This window comes from Neophocaena asiaeorientalis, unplaced genomic scaffold (assembly GCF_003031525.2).
Source record: "Neophocaena asiaeorientalis asiaeorientalis breed wild unplaced genomic scaffold, Neophocaena_asiaeorientalis_V1.1 scaffold521, whole genome shotgun sequence".
NCBI lineage: Eukaryota > Metazoa > Chordata > Mammalia > Artiodactyla > Phocoenidae > Neophocaena > Neophocaena asiaeorientalis.
Genome location: NW_020174712.1, coordinates 1,207,428 through 1,230,077, shown reverse-complemented (window position 1 = coordinate 1,230,077; position 22,650 = coordinate 1,207,428).

The following is a 22,650-nucleotide window of genomic DNA, read 5'->3' as shown; positions in this document are numbered from 1 at the left end:
CCATGTGACTCACTAATTCCATGCCTAGGCATACATCCTAGAGAAACTGTTACATATCTGTGCCAGGAGATTTGTGTAAGAACGTGCATAGCAGCCCTGTTCTTGATAGCCCTAATGGAAAGGACCCAAATGTCCAACAACAGTAGACTGGATAAAGGTGGCCTTGGAGGGCTTCCCTGGTGGCGCAGTGGTTGAGAGTCCGCCTGCCGATGCAGGAGACACGTGTTCGTGCCCCGGTCCGGGAAGATCCCACATGCCGCGGAGCGGCTGGGCCCGTGAGCCATGGCCGCTGAGCCTGCGCGTCCGGAGCCTGTGCTCCGCAACAAAAGAGGCCACAACAGTGAGAGGCCCGCGTACCGCAAAAAAAAAAAAAGGTGGCCTTGGAAACAAATGAACTACCACTATGTGCAACCCAGGAGAAACTCACAAGCATTTGACATTTGATGAAAGAAGCAGGTAATATCCTAAAATTCATATGGAATCCCAAGGGACCCTGAATACTCAAAATAATCTTGAAAAAGAAGAAAAAGTTGGAGGTCTCACACATCCTGGTTTCAAAACTTACTAAAAACCTCTAGTAATCACAAAAGTTTAGTGCTGGCAGAAAGACAGACATATAGACCAATGGAATAGAATAGACAGCCAAGAAATAAACCCTTATATGTACAGTCAAATGATTGTTGACAACCATTCAATGAGAAAAGAACAGTCTCTTCAACAAATGTGATGGGAAAACTGGGTATAGACAGCAGAGAATGAAGATGGACTCTTACCTTACACCATACACAAAAATTAACTCAAAATGAATCAAAGACCTAAAACTATAAAACTAAGATCTAAAACTATCAAACTCTTCGAAGAAAACATAGGGGGAAAGCTTCTTGAACTCTGGACTTGACAAAGATTTCTTGGATATGTTACCAAAAACACAGACAAAAAATTAGATCAAAATTAGAGACTTCTGTGCATCAAAGGACAAAATTAGAGAGAAAAAAAAACAACCTACAAAATGGGAGAAACATTTGCAAATTATATATCTGATAAGGGGTTAATATCCAGACTATATAAAGAACTTCTGCAACACAACAACAAAAAAACAAGCAACCCATTTAAAACATGGAGAAAGGACATGAATAAACATTTATCCAAAAAAGATACACAAATGGCAATAGGCACATGAAAAAAATGCTCAACATTATTAATCATTAGTGCAAATCAACACTAGTGAGATGCTACCTTACATCCATCAGCATGGCCACTATTAAAAAAAAACAACAACAGAAAATAACAAGTGTTGATGAGAATGTGGAGAGATTGGAACTTTTGTGCACTGTTGGTGGGAATGTAAAGCAGGGCTACTGCTGTGGAAGACAGCGTGGCAGTGCCTCAGGCAATTAAAACTAGAACTACCGTGTGATCCAGCAATTCCTCTTTTGTATATATACTCAAAAGAATTGAAAGCAAGGACTCGAAGAGATATTTGTACATCCATGTTCATAGCAGCATTATTCACAACAGCCAAATGTGGAAGAACCCAAGTATCCATCAATGGATAAATAGGTAATCAAAATGCGGCATACATATATACAATGGAAAGTTTTTCAGCTTTAAAAAGTAATGAAATTCTGATACATGCTACAGCATGGAGACCTTGAGGACATTATGCTAAGCGAAATAAGCCAGTCGATAAAGGACAAATACTGTAAGACTCTCCTTATTTGAGGTACCTAGATTAGTAAAATTCATAGCGACAGAAGTAGAATGGTGGTTGCTAGGAGCTTGTGGGGAGTGGGGAATGAGGAATTATTGTGTAACAGGTACAGAGTTTCACTTTGTGAGACAAAAAGAGTTCTGTGGATGGATAGTGGTGATGATAGCATAATAATGTGACTGTACTTAATGCCACAAACTGTACACTTAAATATGGTTAAGGTGGTAAATTTTATACTATGTGTATTTTACCACAATTGAAAAAAAGAAGCAGGTCACAAAATAATACATACAATAAAATTCCACTTACATAAAATTCAAGAACAGGCAAAACTATGCTTTCATAGACAATAAAACTGCAAAAAAAAAAAAAAGCAAGGAAATGATTCTTAGAAACGTCAAAATAAACGGCAGTCGTTTCTACTGGGGACAGGAGGGGATGAGGGAGGGACTTTTGGGTGCCGCCTACGTTCTGATCCTTGGTTCGGGTTATATACGGATGTTTGCCTTATTACTCTCTTGAACTGTACAGATATTTTAGGTATCATTTATATTTGATATATTTCCTAGTTAAGAAGGAAAAGAAAAAGTTAAAAGCACTTTACTGCTATAGATTATTCAATCAGACAATGTCGTGGAAAAAGCAACTAATGGTTTGCTGGAAACCTCGCAGCCTCCCACCGAAATAGCTGTAAGATTTCTCCTGTCCGTTGGCCCTGGTGGATTTGGAGTTGGCAGCAAGTGACACCACACAAGCTGCCGGGCATTGTGGGGGAAGGTGACAGAGCTAAAGAGACCACCAACAAATGGGGCTTCAAAGTGGATCTGGAGCTTGATTTTTCTTTCATTCCTCTTCATGACACTGCTACGTTCACAATTTTTCGGTTGTTAAAAAGCGTCGGGTGGGGAGTTCCCTGGTGGCCTAGTGGTTAGGGTTCAGGGCTTTCACTGCTGTGGCCTGGGTTCAGAACCTGGTTGGGGAACTGAGATCCTGCAAGCTGCAAGGTGCAGCAAAAAATAAAAATAATAAATAAATAAAAATTTTAAAAGTATCAGGTGAATTTCTTTTAACCTAAATAATTTCAGTTCAGCGTGGAAAGGAAAGATGTGCTTAACAAATACCTAACTCAAAACTCTGCTGGAAAGTGTTTCTGGTGACCAACCAGGCAGGCGTCATCAGTATTATCACCCATAAGAACTTGCTGGCCACTCACCATGTGCCTTATCTGAGACGAATGCTGTGATTTCTGGTGAAAAAATACCTTGAAAAATATTATTCACTAGTAACCAAGCAACTTTTTACATTCCAAGAACTTCAAATAAAATATAAACAACTTCAGATTCTCTTGAGTGTGAAAGACCAAAATAATACATGCCATGCCCACGGCATCTAAAGAGCTGGATGCTTTCCCCTGGGGTGAGGAGTTGGGAAGCACACGGTCAACATCAAGGATTTGGAGGAGGTTATCGCCATAAAATATGATGGATCAACAACAGAATAAGGAAGTAAATCCTGGTAGAGTCAGAGGGCGATTACTATATTGCAGCGCTAATGAATGAATTACAGTTACACATGACAACCTGGACGAACCAATGCTAAGGGGGAAACATGTCACAAAAGAATATAAACATCATGATTTTACTTAAAAGTCCATATGATGTTCATAAATAGGCAAAACTATTTTGTATTGTTGGGAATGCATATTTGGGGGGAAATAATGAGAGCGTGACCTGCATAGGGAGGAAGGGGCGTGGGGCGGGGCGACCAGGAAATGATGGTTAGGGAGCTGCTCTCTGACAACCACCGTTTGCTGTTTCTTGACTTGACTCATTGTTACACCTGTGCTTGTGTTAAACTCTACGTTTGTATCTGTCATATGGCTCAAAGCATCAATAAAAAACATGATGGCATTTTACTCATTGTGAGAAACGTGAAGATGGAACCCGTAATGCTTTGCTGTGGTGATTTTCCCCTTGAGCCGCCCAGACCTTTCTAAGATACTGACTTTCATGAACTAGAAAAGTCTTTTCTTTCTCTTGATCAGAGCAGGGGGGGAGGGGGGGTTGGTTTTTCTTTCTCTTTCTATTGCTATTTCTCCTTCCTTGGCTATAAGGAGAGAATTGAGCCCAACAAGAGTCTTTTCCATCCGCCTGTCAATGCAGTGGACACGGGTTCGAGCCCTGGTCCAGGAAGATCCCACGTGCCACGGAGCAACTAATCCCGTGCGCCACAACTACTGAGCCCGCGCACCGCAACAAAGAGTAGCTCCCCACTCACGGTAACTAGAGAAAGCCCGCGCACAGCAACAAAGACCCAACACGGCCAAAAGTAAAAAAATAAAATAAATTTTTTTAAAAAGAGTCTTTTCCAGAGACTTTGATTTTTTTTTAGAAACGTGTGGGTGCGTATGTCTGACCCGTGAAAGGATAAAATTAGACCCTTGGGGACAGCCACTGTACATAACTTAGTGCTAAAGAACAGGTCTTCTGAAGAGCAATTGACATCTCCAGTGTTTCAGGAGTTTGTAATAAATATTCCACACAAGGAACACCTGGTTCTTAGGGTCTTGGGAAAGGGGTTTGCCAGAACCTATTCTTTTTTTTTTTTTTTAAGTATTTTTTTAAATTTATTTATTTTTGTCTGCATTGGGTCTTCGTTGCTGCCTGCGGGCTTTCTCTAGTTGCGGTGAGCGGGGGCTACTCTTTGTTATGGTGTGCGGGCTTCTCATTGGCAGTGGCTTCTCTTGCTGTGGAGCACAGGCTCTATTCACGCAGGCTCAGTAGTTGTGGCTCGGGGACTCTAGAGCGCAGGCTCAGTAGTTGTGGCGCATGGGCTTAGTTGCTCTGTGGCATGTAGGATCTTTCCGGACCAGGGCTTGAACCCGTGCCCCCTGCATTGGCAGACGGATTCTTAACCACTGCTCCAAGGAAGTCCGGAACCTATTCTTGTAAACTGTTGGCAGTTTGCCTCTCTAGTGCAGAAACATTTCATTTCTGTGAACCATTTTGTACTTTAAAGGTTCAAAGTGAATCCGTAACTCACAGTAGCATCAACAAACCTGTCTCAGAAACTGTCTACGTAATAAAAGGAAAGGTGTAAGAGGAACCCATCCATGAAAAACGATCTTCTTCCCATTTATGAGGGAGTGGGAGACAGGTGCTACTCAGAGCAAAAGTGGTTATTGAGAGTTATTTTAAGACTTTATTTTAATGTACTTTCTTTCAGTATTTACTTAAGCCTTTGGGAGAGAGGAAAGGTATATACGATAGTATCAAAGAGGGAGGCTTGATTTAAAATATGATCCCATTTTATAAATAAATAAATAAATAAATAAAATATGATCCCATTTTTTGACATAAGCTGTAGATCTAAGCCTTAGGTCTTGACAATATTGTGCATGAAATATATTGAAAACCCACCTCCAGAGAACTTCTCGAAATGCTAATAAAAATGGAACTGCACATGGCTGGAAGCAGCAGCAAAGTGTCCCTTGGAAATAGGGACTTAGGTTTAACCTTACTGTGGGTACAAGAAACGGGGCCTTGGGCCTCCTGTGGGCAAAGGTAGGAACTGAGATCCCCACGTAAATGTGGAGCCCTTGAAAGACAGTAACCTCAGGGAAAGAGTAGATTCGCCAAATACCCACGGTCCCAGCCCACAGATGTCAGTTTACAGTCATTTCTTGGTTTGGGGGGTACTTGGACCATGACAGTGTATTTACTTTAACAGACTCATACCCAAAGCACCATTTAATTTTCCTCTTCAGGAAGAATAAAACTACACTTAGAAGGGAAGACTGAATTGCAAGAATAAATAGAAAGCAAACAAATGTATACATTTTGGCTAAATTTTAAAAGCACTAGCTATTGTTGTTGTAAACTAACAATAACGATAATGACTAATTTGAGCATATGTGGACAATGTTGTAGCTAAACTACGGGAAAATGTAACATATAAGGTTATAGGCATTTTAAAATGCATTTTGAAATCCTGGTGACATTTGAAAAGAGAGTAAGGATATTGGTTAACTTTTGGCTTTAAGTCAAATATACGTCATGAGTGGTAAGGGTAACTCCTAAAGAATAAAAGTAGAACCATAACTTACAAACGAGTTGGAAATAAAAGAGAGAGGCAATGAAAATTATTAATTCACTAGGAGATGGGAAGGGAGAAATAGGAAGCAAAGTATGGAAAGTAGCATGAAAATAAGATGGTAGAAATAAATCCAATATATCAGTAGTCCTAAATGGATACAATATCAGTTAAAAATTGTATTTTAAAAATTTGTGCTATATTCTGTGTTCAAGAGATATACTTAAACCATAATGACCTAGAAAGGTTAAAAGTAAAGAATCAAAAAAAACCAAAACCAAACATATACCAAAACAGAAGCAAAAAAGAACAAAACTTGTGAGCTATAATGATACTGGGCATCAAAGAGTTGAAGGTGAAAAGCGTTATTGGGGATCATGAAAATCGTTAAATAATGAATGAATTCACCTAAAAATATAATTCTGAAATTGTATGCACCTAATGACATAACCTCAAATGTAAAGTGCAAATATTGACAGAAGAGAAATAAACAAAAGCACCAGGGTAAGGAGAGGTTTTAACCACATCACTCTTTGTAATTGATAGATCAGGCAGGTAAGGGTTTAGCAAAGACACATAATGTTTTAATAACACAACAAGTGTGATCTAATTGCTATATAAAAAACCCTATGCCCCACAGAGAATAGACATAATTTTTACGTATATGTGGCAAGATATTTTAGGGCCACAAAGCAAATACCAAAGCATTTTTATCATATTGGCCACAATTCTCTTTCCTCAATGCTATTAACTTGAAATTAATAACAATAGACAACAAAGTTTCATATATTTTGAAATTTAAAAGAACTTCTAAAACATAGTAAATAAAAAATTAAAATGGAATGATAATTGCTAATGTTAACTGAGCAATGATTGTGTGCCAGGCACTCTTCAATGCATCTTTCATGGATCAGCCAACGTAATGCTTGTAAAGACCCTGTGCCATAAGAACTATCATTATCTCCATTTGTAGATAATGAAACTGGGGCACAGAGTGGTTCATTAACTTGTCCAAGAGGCAGAACTGACACGGAGCAGGACCCTGCGGTCCTTGCCCCGCCGCCCCAGGTCCTCCACCTGCCTTTTGTCTGTGGAAAAACTTAAGCCAAAGAATAAGTTTAATCAGAGAAGTGAGAAAATGCAGAAACGAAGGAAAACCGTCAAAGGAGACCAAATAATAATAGTTTAGTCATTAAGCAAAGTCAAGGACCTTTAGGTCCTCCTCGAGGGCTACAGATAATATCCTGAGCCGTATCCTGTGAGCTGTCTTATAGCTACAGAAACCCACACCAGGTGGAAGAGGTTAACTACATGATGACCAGGATGTAGCCATGACATAAACTGCCACAATTCTCAGAACTGGCCTCAGAGAAATGGAAACAAACTGATCCTGGAACTCAAGATTAACTGTACCTACACAATCAAGATGACGCTGGTCAGACCACCGATGACCATTTTCAAGATGACTGTCAGAGCCGGCTGCCTTGTTTCTGCACGTAGCCCCTCCCTCTGTCTATAAAAGCTCTTGCCCCCTGGTTGTGGGGCTGCGGGGAGTGGGCCTTTGGGCATCTGCCCTCCCACGCACCGGTGGCCGGCAACCAAAATAAAGCAAACCTTCCTTTCCACCAACCTGGCCTCATTATTGTGCTTTTGAGTAGCGAGTGGCCGGACGCTACTTTCAATTACAGAACCATCCTCTTTATCACAACCCAAAACTGCTTCTCCACTTATAAAATAAGTCTGTAACTGAATGATCATGAAAATAAAATAGATAGAAACATGCAGGGTCCATCAAAAGTGGCAGTGACTAGGACATGTATAATCTTAAATGCCATAGCTTAGCCAAAAAAAAAAAAATGACTGGAAAAAGAATGAGATATACACTCAGCAGAATGAACCCGAAAATAGGAGATACCAGGAATTAAGAGAAAGCATAAATTAATAAAATAGAAAACAAAGAAACAATGAAGAAGATTATAAAAACCAAAACTGATTCACTGCAATAAAATGGTAAGGCCTGCAAGCAAGATGGAGCAGGAAAAAACTGAGATTAAGCACATACAACGCACTAAGACTAAATAAGACAGCTTTTGCCAAGAGGGAGCAGAGATTTTGAAAACCAGAGGAGAGTGCTATTCACGACTTAATGCCAATGCTGGGAACATATAAAATGGACAATTTCCCCAAATAAATATAGCTTATCAAAAGGGACTGGAAAAGGAACAGAAAAGCTGAATATCAAAAGTCATGGAAGAATTTTATCAGTAGTTAAAAATCAACCAAAAAACCTAACCCCAGAAGTGTTAAGTGTATAACAAATGATTATCTGGATGGTATAAGAACTCTGAAATAGCAAATGAGGAAATGCTTCCCAACTCAGACCAGAATAGTGGAAGAAAGGAAAGTTACAAAGGCTCTCATACGCAAACATTGTTACAAAAATCCTAAGTAAATTTTGGCAAACTGAGCTTTGGCAATATAGAAATAAAAGAATATATCACGAACAAATTGGATTAATTGCAGAGTGCAAAGATGGTTTAAAATTAGAAAATTGCTTTTATCTTATTTGTCACATTAACAGATTAAAAGAAAAATCGAGAGCATCTTGGAAAACACAGATATAGCACTTGATAAAATTCAACATCAATTCATGATAACACTTTGTTTTTATTAAAACAGGAATAGAAAAGAACTTGCTTGACCTATTTTTTTTTTTTATTTCCCAAGAAAATTAAAATCTGAAGCCAACTTAGCAGAATAGTGGGCCCAGGTGTTTGTAGTGTAATTCTCTGAACTTGGTTTTTTGTTTGTTTCATTTTGGTTTTGGATCATCTAGATTTTATTTTTTATTTTTATTTATTTATTTATTTTTTTATCTAGATTTTAAATGGAAAAATAATTGAAATAGTAGAGGAAATGATGGCATAGAAAATTTATAAAATGGAGACACTGATGAAACAAGAGAAAACAAATGATCACTAAAAAAATAAATAAGAGGACCATTATAGACACCACATTTTAGATGTTGTGTTAGTGCGTTCAGGCTGCTTTAACAAAATACCACCAACCAGGTGGCTTATAAACAACAGAAATTTGTTACTCACAGTTCTGGAGGCTGGAGGTCCAAGATCAAGACGCTGGTAGATCCAGTGCTGGTGAGGGGGGTGATCTGCTTCCTGGTTCATAGGCAGCTGTCTTTTCACTGTGTTCTCGTGTGGTGGAAGGGGGTAAGGGACCTTTTTGGGGTCTTTTGTAGAAGAGTGCTAATCCCATTCATGAGGGCTCTGCATCTCCCAAAAGCGCCACCTCCTAATATGGTTACATTGGGCGTCAGGTTTCAACAGATGAATTTTGGAGGGACATAAACATTCAGTCTGTGACAAAGGGTTAGACAATAAAAGTAAAGGGTTCAGAGAATTGGGAAGTAGAAAAGAAGAGGTGAAAACTTACAAGACATAGAAAAAGAAGGACTAGTGAGAACAACAGAAGTTCATGTAGATGAAAAGTAGAAGGAAACAAAATGGCAATTTGAATCTAGTAAAATAGGTTTGTGGGAACAAGGAGTGTTAATTTAAAAAAAAATAAGAGGAAGAAGAGGAGGAGAGGAAGGGAAAAAATATACCACTCACCCTGTTCATATATTAAGCAGAACACTTCCTTTCGGGACTGAGGGTTTTTCACCTCACCTGAGCCGGAGAGCTAACGTCATGCTGTGCTCCTGCTATGGCTTTTTTTGTGGAACCAGAGAGCTGTCAGCCGGGCACGTCTCTAATTGAGGTGCAGGCAGCCAACGGCTGGTTTTAATGGGGGCAAAAGAACAGGTGCACTGTCCTCCGAATATCACATGCACAACATTGGAAACTTACATTGGCTGAAAAAGTAATGTCTATGAAAATGCTTGAGCGATTTTAATGTGCTATATAAGCGGCATTAGAATTATCGAAGATAAGGTGACACATGTTATAAGGATAAGAAGACCTTTATTCTAGTTTGTAATAACACCTTGGCAGGCATTAGGACATAGTAGCCTTTATTTGTGCCTTCTTTCCAGAATCTTTCCTGAGTGCCTGCTAGAGATACGTGAGACAGTCTCTGCCCTCATGGAGCTGGCAGTGTTTTAGGGGAGACCTGGTACTCATGTATAACATCAGGCAGATGGAGGTGAGTGCCACGAGTGCAATAGCCTCGTCCTACAGGGGTAGAGCTTTGTAAGCTGTGGGGATCAAGAAGGCTCCAAGGAGGAGGTGGCATCCACGTGGACTGTGAAGGACAGGGGACATTTGAACATGAAAAGATGGAGAGAAGGCTCAGACAAAGTAGTTCTCTTTCATTTCATGAAACATTGGATAATTTGCAGTCACCCATCCCTGCCTTGAGAAACACGGACATAGGTCAGGCACATTTGGGTGAGGAAAGGGGAGCTGAAAGTCTGTCGTGGAGAGCACTCAGGATGAGCTGGAGCATCAAGGAGTATGCGGGCATCCGGCTAAGTACCTTGACTTGGGACGGTCTTGGAATTCCAAGTCTCAGATGCCCACAATCCTTTCTTCTCATGCAGCCTCTGGCAGTGTCTAAAGAGGAAACAGTAAGGAATGGTGCCTTGTCCAGCCCCTGCCCTCTAGGCACAGGGGAATGCCGATGGGGTGAGCTTGGATCTCCACGCAGCTCCCCTGTTCAAAGGAATTAATGTAATCATACAAAGCCCCCCCCCCCCGCCCCCCCCCCCGCCATAGCCAAAAGCAAGTGCACTCACTTGTGAATAATTTGAAAAGGCAAGTGGAAATCATTTACCACATTACTTCAGAATATCTCATAATACAGAGACTCCTGTATTTAAATCATCAGAATTATAATATCCTCCCACTTTCTCACTTATGATGAGCATTTTGAGCATTTGCGTTTCTTACAGGGCTGGGATAACCGTGGTTAATGCCAGACAGGAATTTCCCCTGCCGGGTTCATAATGATTTCCACTGGGGAGTTTGCCCTGAGGAACAGATTTCTCTAAAGGAATCAGTGCTAAAGGACAGACAATAAATAATGAGCATGTTGTTTAGAGATGTTTGTAAAATGTTTTACATGCCAAGTTGTATAAAAGTGTCGATAGGTACGAAATACATCAAAATCTTTGATGGCTGATGGTCCAGACCTTGTTGCTTAAAGTCCTGGGACTAGCAGCCTAGCATCTCTGCCCCACCCTGAACCCATATCGCAAGACAGTTAGTATGAAGATTAACTTTGGAAAAGTCCTGGTTTAGAAAACCTTGACAGGAAGCTCTCAGTCACCCTGCCCAAACCCCCATGAGGTCCCCCAGTGAAAGAAAAGCCGAGCATTACTAATATTTTATTTACTCTAATATTAATGTTATCCAATGGTCAGATAACATTCTAATTATTTCCCGTCAATATCCATGATCCCACTAGATACACTGTTTTTCTTTAGTTCTCAGGAAGAATCGTGAGGAAATTCAGTCTATTTAAATCCAAATTAAGCTCTGGTTTGCAATATTCACACTATGAAGCCATATTAAAAGTCACCACACCACTTCTGATTGCATGATTATTAGAAGTAAAATACTAACCCTAAAAAGGCCTCAGCTTGTCATGTCTTATTTTCCTCATACAAGGTCTTATTCATTAAATGGCTGAATGTTTGTGAATAAATCTCATTCTTATTTTTAAGATCCAGACATAATTAATGAATTGGATTGATAATTACAGAATTTTAATATTTATAGATATCTGTCACTTTACTTTTTCTTTTTAATTTTTATTTATTTATTTATTTATTTTTGGCTGCGTTGGGTCTTCATCACTGCGTGAGGGCTTTTCTCCAGTTGCGGCGCGCGGGCTTCTCATTGCGGTGGCTTCTCTTGTTGCGGAGCACAGGCTCTAGGAGCATGGGCTTCAGTAGTTTTGGCATGCGGGCTCAGTAGTTGTGACTCACGTGCTCTAGATCGCAGGCTCAGTAGTTGTGGGTGGCGCATGGGTTTAGTTGCTCCGCGGCATGTGGGATCTTCCCGGACCAGGGCTCGAATCCATGTCCCCTGCACCGGCAGGCAGATTCTTAACCACTGCACCACCAGGGAAGCCCTGTCACTTTACATTTTTTAAGATAGTCTTACCATATGTGCTGCTCTCTTTTAATTCCAGTAATTAAAATTTATAAACATATTCTGTGAAAATGTAGCTGTAACATTGTCAAATAGATTATTAGGAGGCTTTCTTACTGATAAGCTGTCTGTTTTTTTAAAGGGAAATTATTACAAAGATGAAGCTTATCCTAGAATTTCGTCCCTCTTTTGTTAAAAAATTTTATTGTGCACTTTTCAAGTGTCTTAAATTCAGCCCCCAAATATAGCCTACAACCCTGGGTATGTGGCTGTACTTAGGTTATATCTATATTGGCGTCATTATTTAATATGTGAAATGTACCAGTAATTTACCAGAACTTCTGCCTAATAAGGAAAACTTATATTCTTTTTAATCTTCCCTAACTTTTCAGGTTTCTCCTGCAGCAGCTCTGAAGACACCGCACAGGTTGAGAAATGCCTTTCTCCCTTCTTTCACTCACCACTCGGTACAGCATCCAAATTGATTATGATATAGTTGATATGGGTGAAGTTGTTTTTCCCTTTTTGCGCTTGCCTTAAATATCACCCCAGGTCGGGTTTGATTTTCCACATCCAGGTTGGATTTGAATCAGCCCTTAGGCATTAAAAATAGTAGACACATTTTTACTTAAGTTTTAGCAACAAAGACAACAATTCCCCAACTATCTCTTGATGTCAGTTCGGGAAAGGAGTCCATCAGCTGAGACACTGAACGTGCTCACAGACAGTGGCCCGACCATATGTGAACACAGAACGTTGATCCACAAACCTGCAGCAACTAGCCCAGGAATTCGGCCTGCTCTAAGTCTGACTTACAGGAAGTCAGGCTACTCTCTGGTAGCAGTGCAGGAAACCAAACAGTAACCTCTTTACCAATCAGTTCAAAGTGGCCGGGACTTGAATAATAACTGACAGCTTCCTTAATTTTTTTTGTTTGTTTGTTTTTGCGGTACGCGGGCCTCTCACTGTTGTGGCCTCTCCCGTTGCGGAGCACAGGCTCCGGACGTGCAGGCTCAGCGGCCATGGCTCACGGGCCCAGCCGCTCCGCAGCACGTGGGATCTTCCCAGACCGGGGCACGAACCCGTGTCCCCCGCATCGGCAGGCGGACTCTCAACCACTGCGCCACCAGGGCAACCCCCTGACTTACTTCACTCTTGATCGTTAACATTTACACACCAGCTGTAGCAGCAACACGTTACATTCATTTGCAAATCAGCTTCCAATCTAGTATATCTCCAGAAAAGGGAATAAAATCCTATTAAAGAGCATAAGACAGCTCTCATAAACCAGAATATTATATTTTTGACAGAAACTAAAGGGAAGAGGGAGAGAAGAGAACTCAAGATTTGCTAAGCATTTAACGTGATGGGGGCTTGCTGCTGTAATGTTGATACACATTTCATCCTGTAATTCTCACTACAGCCCTGAATGTAGAAAAGATCCCCATTCTATAGATGAGGAGTATTAGCCTTGAGAAAATATGGGAATTTCCTAAATTCAGCCCACTGCTCTCACCAGGGAAGCGTGGCGCTTGCTTGCGGATCCTGGTGAGTTTCACTCCAGAGCTGGCTCGCTTTGCCACTCTTGCCAGACCGGCCACAGGGAGATGCCACACCACAGCTCTGTCTTCAAGTCACATCTAGTCCAACTGGCTCTCCAAGGGAGTGAGGGCATGCATCTTCAACAGGGACCATATTGCCCCCAAGGATGCAGCAGTTGGTTCTTGGGAACAATAACCTCATAGTTATTATAAAGTACGAGTATACATATAGTACAGAAATAGGTATCTAGTATACCTATACTACTAAAATTTCATGGAGGGGAATGATTAGGAAAAAAATGTCTAAAAAAATCTCCTTATGATAATGATGAAAAAGGTTGTGAACACGGGGCAAAGGGAAAGAGTAGAGGCATGGGTGGCTGTTAGACCTGCCGTTGTGCGCTTGATGGTCTGGAGCCTCCACAGGGGGGTGACCTGGAACCCCGGGGTCCTCCAGCTCTTCCTCCCCATTCTGAGCATGGAAGTCCAGAGGAGGCACAGACCACGGCTGTATAGAGAGTCTGGTGCTAGATGCAACCCAGACCTTTCACCCTATAGCTGTTGTTGGGAAAGTTGCTGGTGGATTCATCCCACACATAGCAATGGCAAAATGTCTTGGAGGAAATGAACAAGTGCTCCTTTCCTTAAGCAGCGTGGGGACGCCTGAAGTGGGAACACTCACTGGGGCGAAGATTCAAAGACCCTCACATCCATCTGGTTCACAGAACCTCTGGATCAGGCCACATGTGGAGCTCTCCAACTGCTTTGGTGTAATTGGCACCAAGGATGAGGTAGGTGGAAGGCTTTTCAGAGAATGAAATGTATCTTTAGGTCTACCTAAAGATTCCTCCACCCAAGTGGGATTTGAAGCTTTTCCCCTGTGAGCTCAGGGGTTTACCCTCTCACTCCTACAGAGGACAGCGGAAGTGGCTGCAAAGATGAAATTCTTTTGTGTCACTTCCCTGTCCTTGACAGAGCAGAATTTATGGCAGGCATCCTCTGCATTATGGCCCTGCTCAACCATCATTTCAAAAATGACGTTAGCTGTAGTCCAAGGATCAGTTAAAAAAAAAAAGGTGAAATATGAAAACTAAAGAACAGGGCTCCAATGCCTGTGCCTTCTCTGCATTGTGATGGGGTACGACGTGTTTTCACAAACTTCTGTCTTTGTCTTGAGGAAGGGAAAGGACTGTTTAAGATTTTTAAATGCAAGAAAAAGGAAGACTCTGTTAAGGGTTAGGAGGAAAACTCTACATTTAGGTCACTCACTAGCACACTTAAAAGAAAATGTCCCCAGTGACCATAAATTATTGGATATCTTACGGGGGCACACAATGCGTCAGATAGCTCCCTTCCCCTTTATCTGCGTTTTTTGATACCTGGTAGGAGGGAGTGGGGGAGAGACACTTCACAGTGAATGGAGGTAGATAAAAGGGGAAGATCTGACAGTTGCCGTTATTACCGTGCCGTATCATTTACCTCAGCCAGGAGTCACTAACACACCAGGTCACCCCCGAGGTCGAGGGCAAGACGGGGAGTTTACATAGCCAAGCAGGGTAGCTTGCTGGCTGGGGGCACACATCAAAGTGTGACAACAAACATGAGAAGAAGATTTATCCAGGTACAGAGATCAAGATAACAGTGCTCTCCTTGCAATATTCTACCACTGTGGTGGAAGGGATGCTTTAAATTTCAACATCAGTTCTTTCTGATCTTTTGAGAAGTAGCAAACACAATTAAGGGTTTAGTGAAATATCCTGTTTCTTTAGAAGTGGGCTCTTCCTAATAATGTACTGTTTCACTGATGTCTTCCTCTGCACCAACTCCAAATTTGAAGTAGAAGTCTCCCCCTTTTTTACGGTGGCAAAATAGACGTAACGTAAAGTTTACCATTTTTAAGTGTACAGTTCAGTGGTATCAAGTACATTCCTATTCTTGCACAACCACCTCTACCATCCATCTCCAGAACTTTTTTTCTTCAACTGAAACTCTGTACCCATTAAATACCAACTCCCCATTCTTCCCATAACCTCATAACCCCCAGCCCCTGATAGCCACTCTACTCTTTCAATTTCTATACATCTGACTAATCTAGGTAACTCATAAAAGTGGAATCATACGACATGTGTCCTTTTGCGTCTGACTTACTTCACTTAGCACAATGCCCGCCGGGTTCTTCCATGTTGTAGCATGTGTCAGAATTGCATTCCTGTTTAACAGTGACTGACATTCCATTGGATGTATAGACCACATTTTGTTTATCCAATCATCCGTTGACAGACATCTGGATTGTTTCCGTCCTTTGGCTGTTTTGAATAATGCTGCTATGAACATGGGTGTATAAGTATCTGTTTGAGTCTCTGCTTTCAATTCTTTCGTATACCCAGAAGTGGAAAGCTAGATCACATGGCAATTCTATGTTTAATTTTCTGAGGAACTACCATGCTGTTTTTCTCCCCCCTCCCCGTATTTTTTGTACCTTAAACCTATGTGGCTTTTTTATTGGGCATTATATGAAATTGGTTCTGTACAGTAAATAGTTTGAAACAGGTTATAGTTTCCACAGTGACCTTGGTTGCCGTTTATAGTCTCCGAACAGTAGGTATCTGGACAGTCAGGTAGCAGGTGAGAGATACCCGGTGAGCATTGTTTCCCATGAGACATTATTTCAGTGAGATCAAGCGTGCAGTCCTTAATGTCAAGCCAAAGACAGCAACAAAGTAGATGTCACTGACCCAGGGTGGCTATTCTCCACTTGGGACATGGGACTTGCAGCCACATAAGAACTCCTATGTGTTCTGAATTCAGTTCACCAGTGCAGAGTTCCCTGAGACCTTGGAATAGTGGCGGTACAGGGAGATTTGGGAGACCTGGGTGCTAATCTTAATCCTGCCATAAATAATGTGTGACATTGAAAAAGACCTTTAGCCTCTCAGACCCATAGCTTCCCTAAGGACATTTGAGTTCAGTGTTCTCTAAATTACTTACAGCTTTGTAATCCTGTGAAGTAACAGTTACCTTGATACTATGCTATTGTTAAACACTGATGACTCCTTTTTAATCTGCCTCTTTAATGAATCCAGTAATTTTCATAAAACCTGTAATAATTCTTCACTTTTTGTTCCTGGTTACTGAAAGTTCGGTTATGGAGGATTTCTAGTTGCAGCAACATTTCGGCAGCTCCACTGGGTGTTTTTGGTTTTGCCTATTTGCTTAGCACTTGTGAGTTTCCCTGGTTTCACCTCTCTCAACATTATGAGGTCTGAAAAGCACCCTTGGAAAGAGAAAGACATTGGGGGCCTCCCAAAGGCTGGGCAGGTCCAGTGAGTGTCCGTAATTGACTGTACGAAGATACCAATTTCCCTGCAGTTGAAATAAAATTCAGGGCAGAATATAAGATTTTATGTCTGTACAGAGTCATAGATTATTTTCCTCTCAAAGGCTACTGTGAGATAAATACGACTTCTCAGGTTTTCATGAAAAAGTGATTTGAATATTGGGCCTAGACTTCCAAGTTCAAACTATTTGTTTATTATAGTTCTTGGTATAACAGTGCTTGAAGGCTGACCAAAATTTCTAGGGCCATTGGGAAAACCCGTTGATGGGAATTTTTGATTTGCAAGAAAGACAATACCAACTTAAAGTATACTTTCTTATTAGCTAAAATCTTGGCCAAGCTTCCGGTAGAAAAGGCTGATCCTGTGAAATGTGCCATCCGGGTCCTCTGATTCTGCGAGGGGTTCATTTGTTCTAAATGGTTGGCACAGATGTTTGTGTTTTGTTTCTGACGTTGCTTAACTTTGTGTGACGAGTGGTAGGATTTCAAGCAGTCTCAAATTTCTGTGATGATTAGGAAAACCAGCAAATGACTGTGTCACAGCATTAGAGAGATCATGATAGGATTAAATAATGAAACTTTTGCACTGCCACTACTGGTAAGGGGGTATTTGTGTTACACTGAAATCTAAAATACAACAAAGAATATAAAAGGTATATGTATGACAAAGACCAGTGTTCCAAACAATCTATCACCCAAAGGAAAAAATAAAACATTTCTAGTGCCTGGGAAGCCCCATGTGTCCTTCCTCCAGTACCTCCTACTGTTTTCCCCTGGAGGAGTGGTTTATAGCCCTCATTACACATTAGCATCACCTGAGGGGCTTTTGAACCATACTGATGCCAGCGCTGGTTACACATTAGAATGGGGAATTATTCTAATATAATACAATAGTTTTGATTCTATTATACTGCATATAGCTAAGGGTAAAAACCACTGTACTAAAGAGTTCTCAAACTTCAATGTGTGTTCAAATCCCCTGAAGATCTTGTCAAAATGTAGCCCCTGAAGTCTTGTACATCCTCTGTAAGATTTCTTCCTAGGTACTTTATATGTTTCTTACTATTGTAAATGGTATTTTAACTGATTGTTACCAATGTGTTAAAATATATTGGCTTTTGTAGATTGATACTGTCCAGCAAACATGCTGTATCCTGTTATTAATTATGGTAATGTATCTATAGATTATTTGGAGTTTTCTATGTAGACAGTTGTATCATCTTGCAAATAATAACAATTTTGTTTCTTTCTGCCCAATCCTTCTATGTTTTCCTGTTTTTTCTGCTTTTCTTCCCTCATGGCTAGGCCTTCAAAACAATCTTAAAGAGAAAGAGTGATGGCAGGTGTTCATGTTAGTTTCTGATCTTAAAGGGAGTGTTTTTAATATTTCATAATTGAATATGGTATTTTCTCAGGTGATTTTTTTCTTTTGATGAGGATGTGTTTTATCAGGTGAAGGAAGTTGTTTTCTATTCTCAGTTTGCTGGATTTTTATTATGAAGAACATAGAATGTTATCAAATGATTTTTCTCCATTATTTTGTTTTTCTGATTTAAAGATACATTATTGTGAATTACATTAATAGGCCTTGAATTCTTAGGATCAACCCAATAAGATAATCAGGTACTGTATTTTTTATATATCACTATATTTGGTTTGTCTACATTTTGTTTAAAACTTTTAGATCTATGTCAGGCTAGCTTTACAACCTCTTTTTCTATTCTCTGGAAGAGAAATTATCTGAATAGAATATAATAGTTGAATATTTGGTAGAACTAGAAGTAGTCATTTGAGGCTGCTGTTTTCTTTGTGACAAGATTTTTAAACTATAGATTTAGTTTTATTAATGGTTGAGATGTTTTCTGGGGATGCGTTATAGTTTGCTAGAACTGCCATAAATAAGTACCACGGAGTAGTTGGCTTTAACAACAGAAATTTATTTTCTCACTGTTCTGGATGCTGGAAGTCCCAAGATCAAGGTGTGGACAGGGTTGTTTTTTTCTGAGACCTCTCTCCTTAGCTCGTAGATGGCTGTCTTCTCCCTGTGTCTTCACATGGTCTTTCCTCTGTGTCTGTGTCCTAATATCCTCTTCTTATAAGGATGCCAGTCCAACTGGTTTAGGGCCCATCCTAAAGATCCCATTTATACTTACTTCTATAAAGATCCTACCTTTAGATCCAGTCACATTCCAAAGTATTGGGTGTTAGGACTTCAGCAAATGAATGCAATTCAGCCCATAAAATGATGTATCCATTTCCTCTAGGTTTTCAAATTAATTGGCCCAAATTTGTTTATATCGTGTTTACTGTCTCCAGCCTCATTTAATATGTCCACACATTAATTCTTGATTAGTTTAGTTGTCTCCCCCTCTGTGTTTCTCTTTTATTAATCTTACGGCTATCTATTTGTCAGCCTTGTCAATTGTAGGAGTTCTTTATATATTCTGTGTATAATCTCACTGTCATATAAATATATCAAAAATATTTTCCCCCAGTCTGTAGTCATCTTCTTAGCTGTGTCTTTTGAAGAATAGAATTTTAAAGTTTTCATAAAGTCCAATTTGTCAACTTTTCTTTTCTGTTTAGTGCATTTTGTGTCCTGGCTACGAAAGCTCTGCATACCCCCAGATTATAAAGTTTGTCTCCTATGTTTTCTTCTGGAAAATTTATAATTTTAGCTTTTACAATTAGGTCTATGATTCATTTAGAGCTAATTTTTATGTGTTGTGAGGGAAGGATTGAGTTTTATATTGTTTTCCATATAGATAATTAGCTGTTCCAACACCATTTGTTGAAAAGATTGTTTTCTTCCCTCAATGAATTACCTTGGCATATTTGTCAAAAATCTGTTGATTTTATATATATGTAATATTATATATATATATGGCTCTTTTTGGACTCTATATCTGTACCATTGATCTAATGTTTATCTTTACACTAAAACCACACTATCTTAATTACTGTAGCTTTTTTGTGTGTGTGGTTAAAAATCCTCTAAGGATTTTAAAAATATCAGGTTTGTTGGCTTGTCCTGTCCTTTTTTTTTTTTTTTTTTTTTTTGTGCTGTGCGGGCCTCTCACTGCTGTGGCCTCTCCTGTTGCAGAGCACAGGCTCCGGACGCGCAGGCTCAGCGGCCATGGCTCACGGGCCCAGCCGCTCCGTGGCATGTGGGATCCTTCCGGACCGGGGCACGAACCCGTGTCCCCTGCATCAGCAGGTGGACTCTCAACCACTGCGCCACCAGGGAAGCCCTACTGTAGCTTTAGAGTAAATCTTGAGAGCAAGTAGGGCAAGTCCTCCAACTTTGTTCTTGTTTTTCAAGAGTTTTGGCTTGTCTATGTCTTTTCATTACCATATACATTTTATTTATTTATTTTTGCGGTACACGGGCTTCTCACTGTTGTGGCTTCTCCCGCTGCGGAGCACAGGCTCTGGACGCGCAGGCTCAGCGGCCATGGCTCACGGGCCCAGCCGCTCCGTGGCATGTGGGATCCTTCCGGACCGGGGCACGAACCCGTGTCCCCTGCATCAGCAGGTGGACTCTCAACCACTGCGCCACCAGGGAAGCCCTTAATTTTTAATTTAACAGTGGCTTTCTGGTGTGACTTAACTACCAGTAAAGGGAACTATCTTTACAGTTCATGCACTTCACATATTACATTTCAGACCACATCTAGGTTTTAAAAGAAAATTTTTAGTGTTGATAGACTTTATAAAAATTGTTTCTTATACAAATTTTCCTTTAAGCCCTAAAATAAAAACCAACAAAGATTTAAGGTGCATGACTTTTCCAATTATTCTTCATTTATTCTGGAAACTAGATTGAGTTTTGTCTTTAGTCAGGATATATGTAAGATATGTCCAGTGGATGCAGTATCATTTACCTTTATTGTACTTATAGAACTTGGTTAAAGAAAATAACTGGATTTATTGAATGTTACACAGAAGAGAAAATTATTAAGTTATTGCTTGCCAGGGTTCGTCTTTCGTACCTCTTCTGGAGGAAAACTGTCAATTCAGAATTTCTCTTATGGGTCTCAGAGGCTAGTAACTTATTGAATACAGAAAATGTCTTGTTTTAAACTTATATGCATGTGAAAAATCACCTCTTAAAAAGTCTCCAGTGTGATATAATGTACAGCTTATGCAATAGCTGTAGGTAGATTTAACTATATTTATAGGGATGCACAGATGTATATTCTTGGGCTTCTCTACACGTCTTTGAGGACTTTTCGTCTGAGGCCCATTCCCAGGGCTTTTTGTTTAGATGAAAGAAAAGATGACAATTTGGCCTTCACTGACAGTCCCCATTATTTATGAGTTTCAGTCTAAAATTTAGTCTAAAAAGCAAAACGCACCTTCTTCACACATGAGCATTAGAAAAGACCCTAAGGGGCTTTCCTGGTGGCGCAGTGGTTGAGAGTCCGCCTGCCGATGCAGGGGACACGGGTTCGCGCCCCGGTCCGGGAAGATCCCACATGCCGCAGAGCGGCTGGGCCCGTGAGCCATGGCTGCTGAGCCTGTGTGTCCGGAGCCTGTGCTCCGCAACAGGAGAGGCCACAACAGTGAGAGGCCCGCGTACCGCAAAAAAAAAAAAAAAAAAAAAAAAAAAAAAGAAAAGACCCTAAGGCACTGAATACTTATAAGTTTTCAGAACCTGAGGAACTGTATTTGTCAATTATTGCCTGAAACTGGCAAACTGAGAATTTGGTTTTACCTTCATAATTTTGACGCACTTGGTGCTACAGATATTTGATGGAATTCTACTGTCTGTGATAATGAAATCGTGATTCAAGGTTCCTGTTTAAGGCACACAGGAAGAGGAGTCAAGATGAATCTTTGCTGTGTTTTTGATTCGTAGCCGTAAAGTTCTGCTGTGAAACTATACAATCAGGCATTCGTTATGTAAAAATGTGAATCTAGCAGGAACTAATCCCTCTCTAATGTCACCCTTTTTTCCCAGAATATTAATATTAGGAAATATGGTTGCATGGGGCTTCATATTGGATTCTGACTATCTAAGCCTTTTTTTGTCCTTAAACAAATAAAAAGGATTTTAGGACTGAAATGTAATTTTAGCAATCCTGGGAACTTTCTAGTAATAAGAATACATGTTTGAAAACAGCCCTGCTTTTTGTCTATGTTCACATATTTTAAAAATAGTCCTTCGTGAAAATCCTAGATGGTTTCAAAATGCCTTTAGGCATATGCCAGATGCTAGTGGGAAAACAGGAGGTTCCTTCAGTTTTTTATGATAGAAAAGGGAACATTAGGACCTCTTGTCAAAGGAAACTTGCCAAGTGTCCAGATGCCATAGGAATTAGCTCAGCCAGCTTTGTGCAAGTCTGCCCATGGATATACAGAATTAAATAAAACAGTAAAAGAAGAAATACTGGGCTTCCGTGGTGGCGCAGTGGCTGAGAGTCTGCCTGCTAGTGCGGGAGACACGGGTTCAAGCCCTGGTCTGGGAGGATCCCACATGCTGCGGAGCGACTAGGCCCGTGAGCCACAACTACTGAGCCTGCGCGTCTGGAGCCTGTGCTCCGCAACAAGAGAGGCCAAGATACTGAGAGACCTGCGCACCGCGATGAAGGGTGGCCCCCGCTCGCCGCAACTAGAGAAAGCTCTCGCACAGAAACGAAGACCCAACACAGCAAAAATAAATAAAATAATAATCATTTCCAGTCATACCTTCTGGTCATTTCCCTTTAAAAAAAAAAAAAAAGAAGAAATACTGAGAACTAGGATCAATATTTACTTAACAAAGTAGATTTGCCTGGAAAAATTAACTTTAGCCTTGTTGTCACAGTAAGGGTGACAGTTCCCAGCTCTTGGTTCTGTGGGAGAACAGCTAAT